Genomic DNA, 14,027 nt, shown 5'->3' with positions numbered 1-14,027 from the left:
TTCTATTGGTCTGTCGGTCTTTATAAAAGATGAACTTTAGTAATTGCAGATTCAACAAACGATTCAACAACATTTAACTGTCTGGTCACCTTATTAATTTTTTATGCATCTGCAGTCGAAGGCGCAGGAAGCATTCATTATGTTTTTGGGTTGTCCGCCCAGCTGTGAGTCCATGGGTTAATGCATCAATACATCCACGCATGTGGGCATCCATGCGTGCGTCCGTCCATGTGTGTGTCAGTCCGTCTGTGCATGCGTCCGTCCATCCATCCATCCATGCATGTGTCCATCCGTTTGTGGGTGCATGCGTAGCAGGTTGTTGTTGCCATGATATCTTGTGAACTGCTGAAGGGGTTTTGACCAAAATGGGTAAAAATATTTTCTCGGACGCAAAGATGATCGGATTATATTTTGGGTTCAAAAGGTCAAAGGTATATGGTCATGTGACCTTCAATTGAAAATCTTTGTTACCACAAGAACTTGTGAACCAGAGATGGGATTTCAACCAAACTTAGTACAAGTTTGGACTGCGATATGAAAATGAACTGATTTACATTTTGAGTGTAACAAGTTAAAGGTCATGTGCCCTTTGAAAATAATTTAGCAGATCATAATTTTGTAGATCACAACTTGAGTTTGAAGCATCTGATGTTTTCTCTCTTCCATGTATCCGGATTTTCTCACTGACACACAAACTATCTCTCTGTCTCCCTCTCTCCATCTCTCCCTCTCTCCATCTCTCCCTCTCTCCATCTCTCCCTCCCTCTCTCCCTCTGGCTCTCTCCCTCTCTCCCTCTCTCCGGCTCTGGCTCTCTCCCTCTCACTCGCTCCCTCTCTCTCTCTCTCTCTCTCTCTCTCTCTCTCTCTCTCTCTCACCCTCTCACCCTCTCACCCTCTCTCCCTCTCTCCCTCTCTCCCTCTCTCCCTCTCTCCCTCTCTCCCCCTCTCTCTCTCCCTCAAGTGACCTTTAATTGAGATCAAACATAACAGTGTGTTGACACCTAACACAGGCATAGCGATATCCACACTGACGCATTTTCATCAAATTTGTTTTTCGAGTTTACATCGACTTTGGTCAGGTTACTCTGTTTACATTAGTTACAATTGTTATGTCTGCATATGTCAGCAAACAGATCACTGCTCTCTGCTTGCTCTCCAATGGTCAGCACAGATGACTGCTTGGTGAGGAATGGGAACAAAACAAAAACAACAACTCTCTACTCAAGCACTCAACTATGTTTCACATTTAAAGAGCGGTGAGGAAAGTTACTTATTGAAATGAAAGATGTCGATTGTTGTTTACCAAGTTTATTTTTCTGTTACTTTATGTTCTTTTCCAGAAGTAACACTCCCATTAACACTTGGGTAATCCCTATGTGGTGCTATAGTGGAACTAGGAATGCTGCTGAATGCTGGGACCATACTCTCCTTTTGTTGTGATCTTCATGAGATGCACAAGTGGTACGATGATATCTATTATCTTCATTTATCAAACCAATTGTACTGTATTTTCATCGAGGTTTTCTCAACCTCTTTGTGTTTTCCTTGAGTTAATTGTGCTTCATTTTAAGTGAATGCTTCGTATTTCAATTTTGAATTCATTAAATTTAATCTTGAGTTCATTGTTCACATTTTCAGTTTTACCGTTCCATCATTCACTAATTCAAGGTTAAAAATGTTGGATGCATTGGTTACTCCTTTAATTGGTTTTCATGTTAAATCTGGATGTATGTAAATAGCATGCTGTATTTATAAAGACTAGTGAATTGAAGAACTGCTTAGGATTCGCTAGGAATTCCATTTTGTTTTCTCCATCGAATAGCAACCTGTGCCTGACAATGTATCCGCGGCTCTCAGGCAGGAGTGCGTCCTTGTCTGATCACATCACCAAAAGGCCTTGAATCATAATTTGATTTGCTTCAGGCCAGATAATTACATATTCCTCTTACTGGTATCCCTGACTTTGGTGCAGACTTCAGGGGGTAAGACCTACTGGGTGTGATAGAGGATAACCGAGTGGGCTTGCATCTTGAACCAGTGGCCCAAATCAGAAACCATAATTGCTAGGTTTTGTCAATGTAGCAATTTTAGTCTGACTGAGTTTGCTGGAACAAGTGGGAGGCGATCAGAAAGATGTGAGCATGCCTCACTTGGTGACGCCTTGTTGAAAAAAAAAGGACAATCAGAAGTTGAATTAAAATCTTTTTAAATCCTCTTTTTAATGAGGTTGATTTCTTTGCTCAAATTGCTTGGTTCCCTTGGGAAGTAATTACCTTCCCAAGGAAGGTGAGCAGAAGTTGCAGGAACTTGCGATTGGGGAGCGGAAATTGTGCACAGATGCAGATGCAGGCTTGTTGTAGCAACTCTGAAGTTACAGCTGAAATCCAAGAGAATGGTGCCATCCCAGCCTAGGCTGGTGTCTTGATGTTTGCAAGCTGAAGGATGAGAGGGTAGCTGAGGTGTTTGTGAACAAGCTGAGTGGAGATTTGGGGGGTCTGGGTGCTTTGGGGGAATCCTCAAGAGTTGTGGAGTGCCTTCAAGACCGCCGTCCTTGATGTTGCCGGTAGATGTCTTGGAACTCACCGTAAGGTGAAGAAGAACTTTGTCTCTCAAGGGACACTGGACATCATTGATCAGAGGCGCAGAGCCAGACTTATTGGCAGAGCTGAGCTGTTGAGGGACTTGAGGCGTAAAACTGTACATGTGCTGAGGGCGGATAAGGACGCGTATGTGTGAGGAATCTGTGAGGGGGTAGAACATCACCTGAAGTCAAGTGATTCTTGTGCTGCATACAGAGGAGTCCGTGCATTACATTGATGTAAGCCTGACCCTCGGTGTTTACAGTAAGAGTGGAGGGTGGTGGGCTCTTGATAGGGGAGTCCGAAGTGAAGGTGCACTGGGCAGGCTGGTTTGAGCAGCTGCACCAGGCTGATCCATCAGCAGTTGAGTTGGATGTCGGGGTGTGACTATTCATCTTTCTCACTCTCTAATCAACTGTGAACCACTTCATTTGTGGAAACATAGGCTGTGGTGAACTGGTTGAAATGGGGTGAAGCTCCTGGGATTTCTGGCATCCATGCTGAACTTCTCAAGACTTGTGGAAATGCTGTACTCGTATCGTTGCATGCAGTTCTGTACTCTGCCTGGAATACAGGCATCATCCCAACTGACTGGAAGAGGGGCCTTGTTGTCCTTCTCTGGAAGGGGAAGGGTGATCACCAGGACTGCAACAACTACTGAGGGGTGACGCTGCTCTCAGTGCTGGGCAAGGTCTTTGCTCGGACAATTATTGATAGGGTTCGCCACCATCTTCATGAGCACCAGCATCCAGAGCAGTCAAGCTTTACACCAAAGAGGTCAACAATTGACTGTATCCTTGCTCTTCCGGTCCTCACTGAACACAGACAAGAGTTTTGGCACGTGCTGCTTGCAGTTTATGTTGATCTATGTAAAGCATTTGATTCAGTGAATCGGAATGTCCTCTGAAGGATTCTCGGTCTTCGTGGGGTGCCACCAAAACTGATCAATTTGATATCTGAACTATACTCTGGAACTGTGGGTGCTGTGAGATGTGGTGAACCATATCTGACTTTGTTCCATTTGTTACTGGAGTTCGTCAGGGGTGTGTAATGGCCCCCACCCTTTTCAGCACTTGTATGGATTGGATTCTGGGGAGGATGTTGGAGAGATCAAGCTGCGTTGCATCATTTGGGAATGTCAAGATCTCTGACATTGATTTCTCACACAATGTAGTTATCTTTGCTGAGACTCTAGATATCCTTTTGGGGGCCCTCGAGGTGCTGAATGATGAGTCAGGTCTGCTGGGATTATGGGTTTCCTGGGTCAAAATTAAGATCCAGGCTTTTAATGACATCTTAGTTGCTGCTATCTTTTCTGTACCTGTTTGTGGTGAGGATGTTGAGGTCACGGAGAGATTAACTTCCCATGGCAGTGATATTCATATCTCCGCTGGCTTTGAGTAAGAGGTCAACAGACGTCTGCATCGGGCCTGGGGAGTCATGGATTCACTGGATCATGGGGTGTGTTGCTCTCGCTACCTGTGCAGGAGGACCACAGATATCCTTTTGTCTCTGTTCCCCACTATTTTGGGGTTCCCTCTCCTACCCCTCTTTTTCCTGTCTTATTATATGTTCATGTGTGTTAGCTCTTGCATGAGCCTCGACATAGTATAGAAAAGAAAACAATAAAAAAAACGAACGTGCCGACCATGGAAGAATGAAGAAAAGCTATGAGATGGTTTATACCTGGGAGAGTAGCTGTCTCTGATGGCATTTTTCCTGAAATTATACAGAAGGAATGAAACTTCTCGGAGAGCAAGCACATCATAGAAAGGCAGTTTCTCTCTGGCTGTGTTTACTGTTCCAATGTGTATGAGTCATTGTAAATGCTCGAGCAAACTGGTGTCTTGTGGCATTGTGAGCAAGAACATCAAGGAACAAGTTCTTTCAGCTTCAAGGCAGCCTCCAATGATGGACTGGAGAATGCTGCATGACCAAACAGATGCAGCTGTGAACCATCGATGAGTTGTGAAATGAGTGGCTGTCCTGCGAGGATGTGCATGGCCTTGTTACATGCACTCATGCAGTCATATCAACATAAACATTGTATGACAGAGTCTTGGTATTGAAGACATCCACTGCAAAACACAGGCTCTGGCCCAGGAGTTGAGAACCTTCAGATCGTCTGGTCTACAAGGTTCTGGTAAGAGAGGGCATTTCAGGAGATGCTCCATTGTTTGAGGAGCCTCTCCACAGTCACAATTGGTTGGGCCATTTTGATGCTATCCTCACTTCTGCATTATTACTCTGCAGCATCCGACTCCAGTTCTGAGGCGATTGAGACGCAGCCAGGTTGGCCCATGTCTCCCTGGCTCATTTTGGCAAGTGACAGCTTGTGAGGTCTTGATCGCAGGTACTTTGACCAAGCGTCTGTCCTGCAGCTGTGAGGGTTACCATCTCGGGTCTGAACGGCATGAAGGAAACTATTCATGTATTTTAATTTCTTGGGCACTGGCTTGTGCTGAAAGTCTGGGTGGCAAGAGTCATTTGATGTATCCGTGGCAACCTTTGGAGAGAGGGGTGGATTTTGCAAGTGTGAGCACATTTTTTTCTTGTTCTGTTTGTCTATTTGTTACTTGCAAAATCGAAGATTTTTTCAAGTATATTGGTCAGTCGATTTTGTGATTCTGTTTGTTTGTCTGTTTGTCTGTCAATCACCTCCAGGTCACAATTCTAAACCGATCGTCATAAAACTTCTCCAAGTTGTAAAGGTAATCTCAACTGATCAGGCTATTGATTTTGAGGTCAAATTTCTAAAATCGTAATTTTTCATCAGATTGACTTGAAATTTGAAGAGCATTTCAAGAATGTGTCACTGAATTGGGAAGGCAACTATTTGGGAGGTCAAAAGGTCAAAGGTCAACTCAAGATCAAACATCTAAAATCATCAAATTTTATCTGAAAAATCGTCAATTTTCATCCGATTAACCTGTAAATTAAGCAGCAATTGCACAACGTGTCACTGAATTTGGAAACTAACTATTTTTGAGATAAAAAGTCAAAGGATAACTCAAGGTCAAACTTCTTAAATCATTAATTTCAATCTGAAAAATAATCGATTTTCACACGATTGACCCAAGCTTTGATGAAGATTGTCATTTTTTATCCTCATGAAATGGACAATTTGATGTGTCCATGGCAACCTTTGGAGAGGGGGGGGAGGGGTGGATTTTGCAAGTATCGTGCTCTGCATGACGTCTTTTTCTTGTCTGTCTGACAATCGCCTCCAGGTCACAATTTAAAACCGATCTTCATGAAACTTGACTTCCGGTTCCGGTTTTGAGCGGCAAGAGGTCTCCTTCGGGGCTCCCTGCTGACATTCTCAAAGTTAAGTTCCGGTTGTTATTTGTCCCGTTTTAACTGTTTAATTTTCTCACCTACATGTTAATGTGTGTTCCTAGTTCGGTTTTGTTTCAAAAATCGTGCTATTTTGTGAGTATTTATGTCGACGTTCTCACCTGGTGTTTGAGGCCTAGTCCTAGGCTTGAGGCCTACCGGTTCCACTTGGTGTTCGATCGTTTTTTTTTTTGTTTGTTTGTTTTTTCTCCCCATTACCTTCAATTTCTATCCTCCCCATTACCTTCAATTTTCATCCTCCCCACTTTCCAAACATCCCCCATTCTCCCAACTAATCTCTTTCTTATCTCAAAAAAAAAAAAAAAAAAAAAAAAAAAAAAAAAACCCAACAACAACAACAACCTTCTCCCGATTCTGCTACTTCTTCTTCCTCTTAACTTCCTCCTCGTCTTCCTCGATTTCTTTTTTTTTTTTTACACTTCCATGACCTAATCTGTTGAACTCTCTCATACATTAATATTAACAACAAAAACGATCTTATAATGCTTCATCTTCCTCTCTCACACATGTGGTACTCTTTACTGTTTCACAATGCACTACTCTTCTGCTATTTTAACAGACTGCTCTCATTTCGACCTCTCCTTCATTCCTTGCCTAAAAAATCCAACTATTACAGCGCTTCTTCTCTCCATGCTCTGAATTCGCCTTCATTGCATCCATCAAGAATTGTGTTAAATCGCATCTCTGACCTAAAACTTTTAAAAACCACAGTTTGCCATGGATGCTCGCTTTCCATCAACCATTCTTTTTTCCAACTTCAGTGCCAACTCACCCCCTCACCCCTCACTCTCACTCTCAAAGCAACCATCCCACTCTTCTCCCTCCAAGCCTCCCTCTCACCTCTTTCAAAAATTCCCCCCTCACCTTTCTCCCACCTTTCATCCCCCTCACTCTTCCTTCTCTAAGTTGCCCCCCTCTCATCCACCAACCTGCCTCCCTCCACTGCCCTCTCACCTCCATCTCTTCACTCCACCTTCTCAAATCCTCAACTGCCTTCTTCCTTGTCTCTTGTCCCCCTCTCTCCCAGCACCACAGAGCCTTTTCTCCTCCTCAATCGGCCCCCTTCCCTCGCTATTCTGCAATACACAACACTACTTCAGAAACCCTCCTTAACTCCCCCCTCGTCCCTCGTCCGACCCTCCCCGCCCCCTCCACCTCCTGCACCAAAAGCCTCCTCCCCTACCTCTTCATTAAAAGTGTGGACCTCAAATATCCGGGGCCTTCGCTCAAACCTTTCAGATCTTTCCATACAGGTTGCCACTGACAAACCAGACATTATCTGCCTAACAGAAACTTTCCTCTCCCAAGACGTGTCTGACTCCCAAGTATCTCTCCCTGGTTACTCCCTCTTACGGTATGACAGACCTGAGCCTCGTCCTGGTGGAGGTGTTGCTCTCTTCATCAAAGACTCTATTCCTCACTCTCCCTGCACTGCTCTCACTCCCCCACACCCCCAGGAATACCTCTGGCTTCGGCTTCCCCTCCACTCCCACCTCATGTTTATATGTGTACTGTACCGTCCACCGAACAGTGATGACTCCATCTACACCTCACTCTCCGAAAACATGGACCATCTTCTATCTTCCAATCCAAACTCTCTCTTCCTCTTATGTGGCGACTTCAATTGTCATCACGCCAGTTGGCTAGGTGTGGGTACCTCTCTCACCTGCCATGGGACATCAGCAAAAGCTTTCTGTGACTCATTGGGACTGACTCAATCGGTCAACTTCCCGACCCGGATCTCAACCAATGGTACTCCATCTCTTCTGGATCTGATTTTGACAAATTTCCCTGACAATATCTGCTGCTCTTCCTTCGCTCCAATTGGTTCTTCTGACCACGTCCTTATTAAAGTGGACATCTCTCTGGCTGTTATCAGAGAACCACCTCACCGCCGTCGAGTCTGGCATTTCACTCAAGCCGACTGGCAGGGTCTCCGAGCAGCCATCAAACTTACAGACTGGTCTCCTATCACTACTTTCTCAAACATCAACTCATCCTGGGAATTCTTTCAAAGAAACTTGCTCTCCCTCATGCACAGATTTATCCCCTCTCGTGTTCAGTTGTCTTACCCTTCCTCCCGCCCTTGGTTTACTGAAGCTTGTGGCGAGGCAGTTGTCCTGAAACAACTTGCCTTTGCCTCATGGAAAGCAAACCCAACTGAGGGCAATCTCAGTTCTTTCCACAAAGCTCGGAACAAGTGTGTAGCTACCCTCAGGAGAGCCAGAAAACAACATCTTTCTCATCTCAAGTCTGAACTCTCAAACCTCTCTCCCTCCTCAAAATCCTGGTGGCGTTTAATCAAATCTGTTTCTGGTGTATGTTCCCCCTCCATCCCCTCCCTTACCTCAAATGGCCGCACTGCTGATTCCACACGTGATAAAGCTGAATGTCTAAACTCGGTGTTTGCAGCTAAATCTTGTGTCCCAAACCCATCACTATCTCTACCCACTTTACCCAGTCGCACCCAACTGTCCCTGGACTCTGTATCCTTTTCTCCTGACAAGGTGGAGAGCTTGCTTTCAAACCTCAAGTCAGATTCTGCAACCGGTCCAGACGGCATCAGCCCACGTGTCCTCAAAGCCTGCTCTTCTGCTCTTGCTCACCCTCTCTCTGTTCTATTCACCCTCTCATTTTCCCAAGGTCATCTGCCATCTGCTTGGAAATCTGCTAACATCACTGCCCTGCATAAAAAGGTGCAAAAACAGATCCCTGTAACTATAGACCAATCAGCCTTCTCCCAATCATCAGCAAGGTTATGGAATCCATCATCGCTTCAGACATGAAATCCTTCCTCTTCTCCAATGGCTTGATTTCCAATCATCAATTTGGTTTCAGACCAGGTCACTCTACCCTAGATATGCTGCTACTGCTCTCCCATCAATGGATGGAGGTCCTCAATGCCAGACAGGAAATCCGAGCCGTATCCCTGGACATATCACGTGCTTTTGACACAGTCTGGCACCCTGCCCTACTCACCAAACTCTCTGCCCATGGTATTCAAGGCCATCTCCACTCATGGCTCGCAGACTTCCTCTCCTGTCGCAGTCAACGTGTGGCCCTAAATGGAGTTCTTTCATCTCCTCTTCCTGTGCAGGCTGGAGTTCCTCAAGGTAGCGTTCTGGGCCCTGTTCTTTTTCTGGTTTTCATCAATGATCTCTCGGACTCTCTGGAAAATCCTCTATTTCTCTTTGCCGATGACTCAACCCTCTGCCGTACCATCTGTCATCCCTCAGCCCGGCAAGCAGCAGCTTCTTCACTCACTGCAGATCTGGATAAAATCACAAACTGGTCCAACACGTGGAACATGTCTTTCAATCCAGACAAATCTCACACTCTCACTATGTCTCTTCGAAAGGACCGTTTACAAAACCCCCCATCCACTTTCTCAACAATCCTCTGGAAGAAGTCTTTTCTTTCAAGCTTCTGGGTCTCACTATCTGCCATGACCTTTCCTGGGAAAGTCACATTTCCAACCTTGCCTCAAAAGCCAGTCGCCGACTGGGAATCCTCCGTCGTGCTAAGTCCTTCCTCGGCCCTCTTGAGCTCCTGACCACTTACAAAGCTTTTGTCCGTAGCCTGATGGAGTACTGCTCTCCCCTCTGGGCTGGTGCTCCTGCCTCCCACCTTTCTCGACTTCACGCTGTCGAAACCAGGGCTTTTAAGATCATTGGCATCTCCCGCAATGAAGCTGAGTCTTTGGGCCTCTCACTCAATCACCGCAGGTTGGTCGGTGGTCTTTCTGTCTTCTACCGACTCCTCTCCAGCCTTGCCCCCCTGCTCTCTCTGCGATTTGTCCCAACCACATTTCCACAGGGCGCTCAAGGTCCGCCAACAACCCCCTTCTGGTAAAACTACCAAAATCACGAATCACTGCTCATCTTCACTCTTTCATTCCTCTTTTTTCCCGCCTTTGGAATAAACTTCCTCACTCTATTCTTTCCCATTCTTCCCTTCAGGCTTTCAAAACAGCTGTTCACCACCACCTCTTATCTTCCCCCATCCAAATCCTCGATCTTTTCTACCCCCGATAATCCACCCAAGCCCACTTCCTTCAATTCTCCTGCTTTCCTTCCTGAAAGTCCCTTTAATGTCCATCTTCCCCTCGCCATGTTCCCCGTCCCATCCCCATCCCTCTCCCTTCCACAGTTCACCTGTGTCTGTTCCCCAATGTTTTGTCCCTTCCACTCCCGCCCCTCTTGTCTCATGCCTCCTTGCTGTGAGTTGTGTGTTAGCTCTCATACGAGCCTCGACCAAGGTATACAAAAAAAAAAAAAAAAAAATAAAAAAAAAAACTTCACCAAGTTGGAGAGGAAGTCTCAACTCAGAAGTCTATTGATTTTGAGGTCAAAGGTTAAAGGTCATCTTGAAGTTCCCACCCTGCCATGTCTGGAGTCAAACACCGCCTGGCCACATCTGGAGATCAAAACCACCCGGCCGCGTCTGGAGACTAACACCGCCTGGTCATGTCTGGAGATGAACACCGCCTGGCTGCATCTCGAGACGAACACCGCCCCGCCGTGTCCGGAGATAAACACCACCCTGCCGCGTCCGGAGACATACACCACCTAGCCGTGCCTAGAGACGTACACTGCCCGACCGCATCCAGAGACAAATATCACTCAGACGCCTCCGGAGACAAACACCACTTGGAAACGTCTGGAGACAAACACTGCTCGGACACGTCCAGAGACAACACATCATCCTGATATTTCTGGAGATAATCTCCCGTCCGAACATGTCCAGAGAAAAACACTGCCCGGTCGCGTCTGGAGCCAAGCTGTCCCGAGACAAACATTGCCCAGACATGTATGGAGATAACCACCATCCAGACATAACCACTGTCCTGATGCAACTAGAAAGAGTTGGGGGGAGGGTGTTGGGGGGACAGTGAGAGAAGTGTGAGAGGAGGGTGCTGCACTCTATTGGGAGGAGGTTAAGCAAGGATGAGAGAGAGAGAGAGAGAGAGAGAGAGAGAGAGAGAGAGAGAGAGAGAAAAAGAGAGAGAGAGAGAGAGAAAGAGAAAGAGAAAGAGAGAAAGAGAGAAAGAGAGAAAGAGAGAAAGAGAGAAAGAGAGAAAGAGAGAAGGAGAGAAAGAGAGAAAGAGAGAAAGAGAGAAAGAGAGAAAGAGAAAGAGAAAGAGAAAGAGAAAGAGAAAGAGAAAGAGAAAGAGAAAGAAAGATATGGGGGAAGGGGAGTTAACAGAGAGAATATGTTATGCTTTATGAACAACACACACAAAAATGCACACACACACACACACACACGTACACATTAGTGCTTGGCCGATATTGGCAATTTTTCAGGAATCGGCAGATTGGAGTCAGTGTGATTACTGACTCCAGTATGAACTGTATACAACGCGAAAACCTTGAGTATCTTTCACTGAAAAACGTTGCATTTATACAGACATTTGAAGGAGATGTGCATAAACATTGATCTTTATAAACTAAACAGCTGCGTGTGCTAGCGAGAAAAAAAATTGGCTCGGTAATTTAGAAAACATGTTAATATGGCAAACAACTCGGAAATCAGGTTTTATCTAATATATTTTGCTTTGAAACTCGCAAAGTGAAACATAACCTTTGTAAAGTAAATCCAATAACCTAATGCTTTTAAAACAGTTGCAAGGACAAAGGAAAACCTGAAAAAACCTCCATAAGATAAGAAATGAAACTTTGCTACCACGGCACCAACAACAGGCATGGCATGTCCACACACCCTCGGAGAGTCCCTATAGACCCAAATCCGCATACATGTACCACATCTGTGTGTGCTGTATACATACCTCTACCTTGTAGTAACTGTCGACTATACATCCTGATCGGGACACAAATTACACCACCATCGACTGAAGGGTGCTCGGCATGTGGCTTAAGCACTCAAGCAAGCACTCCAATGGAACGCCTTGCTTGGTAAGAGATTACCAATTGCCGTCGATAAGCGCATGCACCTGGAAATTCCCAAGGAATGACCGAGTTGAACAAACGAACACTTTTTTTAGGAGTTTGAACTACTGCTAAGTTCAATTCTGGAGTTTAAATTTTGTAATTCGCCTTAGTTTAAGAGATTATTGAGGTTATTGCATGTGCAGGAATGAAATAAAGCCACAAATGCTGACATCTCCGGGCGTTTATAAGCATTGCAATGTACCCAGTGATTTGTAGTTATGATAAACAGGGTTTGGATAATATGAGTGAGGAAGGTGAGGAATAAAAATGTTTTTTATCGTTAAGAAATCGTTGCAGCCTGTTCCAAGTCAAAGCATGATTGAGCAGGCCAAAAACACATGGCGGCTTCAGACCACGGTGAGGTAACCGAGGAAACACCTGATGAAGGATATAATTAAATAAGGCCATTAATTATGTTCAAAAGGGGTGTTTTAATTAACCCAAACACCCAATTTTTACTCGTGCACTTCCATGGAGTTTTCTTAGAACGCATACAAAGTTTCAGGTTGTTAGGTTTTATGGTTTTGTAGTTATGGAGGACACACACACACACACAGACACTTATGAGTATAGATTATAAACCTAAGTCCATGTTTTCAAGAAAAGTTCCGCAAATTATTTCCTACATTAACACACTGCAGAACGAAAGGTTATTTACTAATCAAATCCATCCGAGAAAAGTGTAAAATTAAAAGAAAAAACTTTACTTACAGCGTGGATGGAAACAAGAAGGCAAACATCATCCCCCACTTTTGGCTCCGAGATTGGCAAAATATGTGCTCCATCTGCTATAAATGGATGAGGGGTGTGTGTGTGTGTGTGTGTGTGTGTGTGTGTGTGTGTGTGTGTGTGTGTGTGTGTGTGTGTGTGTGTGTGTGTGTGTGTGTGTGTGTGTGTGTGTGTGTGTGCGCGCGTGATAGAGCTGTTGTGTTAAAGGCCTATGTATGAACTTGTAAAATCGAAAACGCTTGGCCACTCTCCAACATAGTTTGCATATTTGCGAGGGATACCTGTGAACCAGTCGCGGCCACAATTAAGATTGACCTCTTACCCCTAATGCTGGGGACGTCAGACAGAGGGACGATCCACACATTCAAGTTCTTTATACCGTTTTATATGCTGATTAACAATGTTATTTTATTCTTTATACTTTTTTATATATTTTGTACATTTTATATATTTAGTTCTTTATACAGCAATCTATGAATATTACTGATTAACAATATTGGCGGATGTGTGAAGCAGATTCGTAACAAGTCGCAGAAAACTATAAATTTCATTTATATTCATATAAACAAAATGATTAATTTGTGTTTGAACTGGTTGCTGTATACAGTTTTTATAAAGTGCATAATATGTTCCCAGTAAAGATGTAAACAAGTCACTTGAGCCAAGTCTCAAGTCAACTCTCAAATATTTGAGGGTAAGTCTCAAGTCGAGTCTCAAATCACTGTTGTATTCCTTCAACTTGTGTATCGTCCCACATTTACTTACAAACCGAGTGGAGTACAAGCTATATCAAGGAATTAAGACACAGGGCTTCATGCATTGCAATGTATGTTCTGAAAAGCTGTTAAATCAAGCTTTTATTTGTCGACTTCATACAGTGGACATTTTTTTGCTTTGTTCCCAGCAAAAATAAATTTATGATAAATTTCCTTTTCATATATAGTGTCCTGACTTGAACAAATGTACATGAGACGAGTCAGGAACCTCAGTTTATGTTTAAATGGTTTACATGTAGAACCAAAGCATTCAATGTGGAACGTAAAATAGATTTTAATAATTTATTTGTGTATTTATTATGTACGTTAAAATTAAATGTGTAATTAGGAAGGGTCAGCTGTGTCAGCAAAAAGAGGGTGGGACACTGGAGAAAATGAAACGGATAATAAACTTATTAACTTAAATTGTTGTCTTTTAACATAAACCGTACTTTTTATGTTTTTCTTTTAAAAACATAGGTTGCGATATAATTTACAATCATTTACAAATTTAAATAGTCCAAGTCAAATTATATTTGAATAATCATTTTATCTGGTCAGGACGTGCACGGGGCCAAGTTTTGATGACAGGGATTAAATAAAGTGCTTCGTGCATTGGTAAGACTGCTGCTTGCCCACTTGGACATGGTGTGCTC

At 44.1% G+C, this 14,027-nt stretch overlaps 1 long non-coding RNA gene across 3 annotated transcripts in view; it reads left to right on the top strand.

Annotated features, from left to right (window-relative positions):
- The first annotated feature begins 909 nt into the window (after positions 1–909).
- LOC147024090 (uncharacterized) overlaps positions 910–14,027 on the top strand; it is a 32,562-nt gene continuing 19,444 nt past the window's right edge. For 2 of the 3 annotated variants that reach the window (XR_015060531.1, XR_015060529.1), the window contains exon 1: positions 910–1,461. This is a non-coding gene — a long non-coding RNA (uncharacterized LOC147024090). The remainder of the gene's footprint in view (positions 1,462–14,027) is intronic. The other variant, XR_015060530.1, reaches the window with a different exon arrangement.

The sequence above is a fragment of the Eptatretus burgeri genome, chromosome 7 (assembly GCF_056783735.1).
Source record: "Eptatretus burgeri isolate ZD-2024b chromosome 7, Ebu_testis_v1, whole genome shotgun sequence".
NCBI classification, from domain to species: domain Eukaryota; kingdom Metazoa; phylum Chordata; class Myxini; order Myxiniformes; family Myxinidae; genus Eptatretus; species Eptatretus burgeri.
This window is presented reverse-complemented; position numbering and strand designations above follow the sequence as displayed.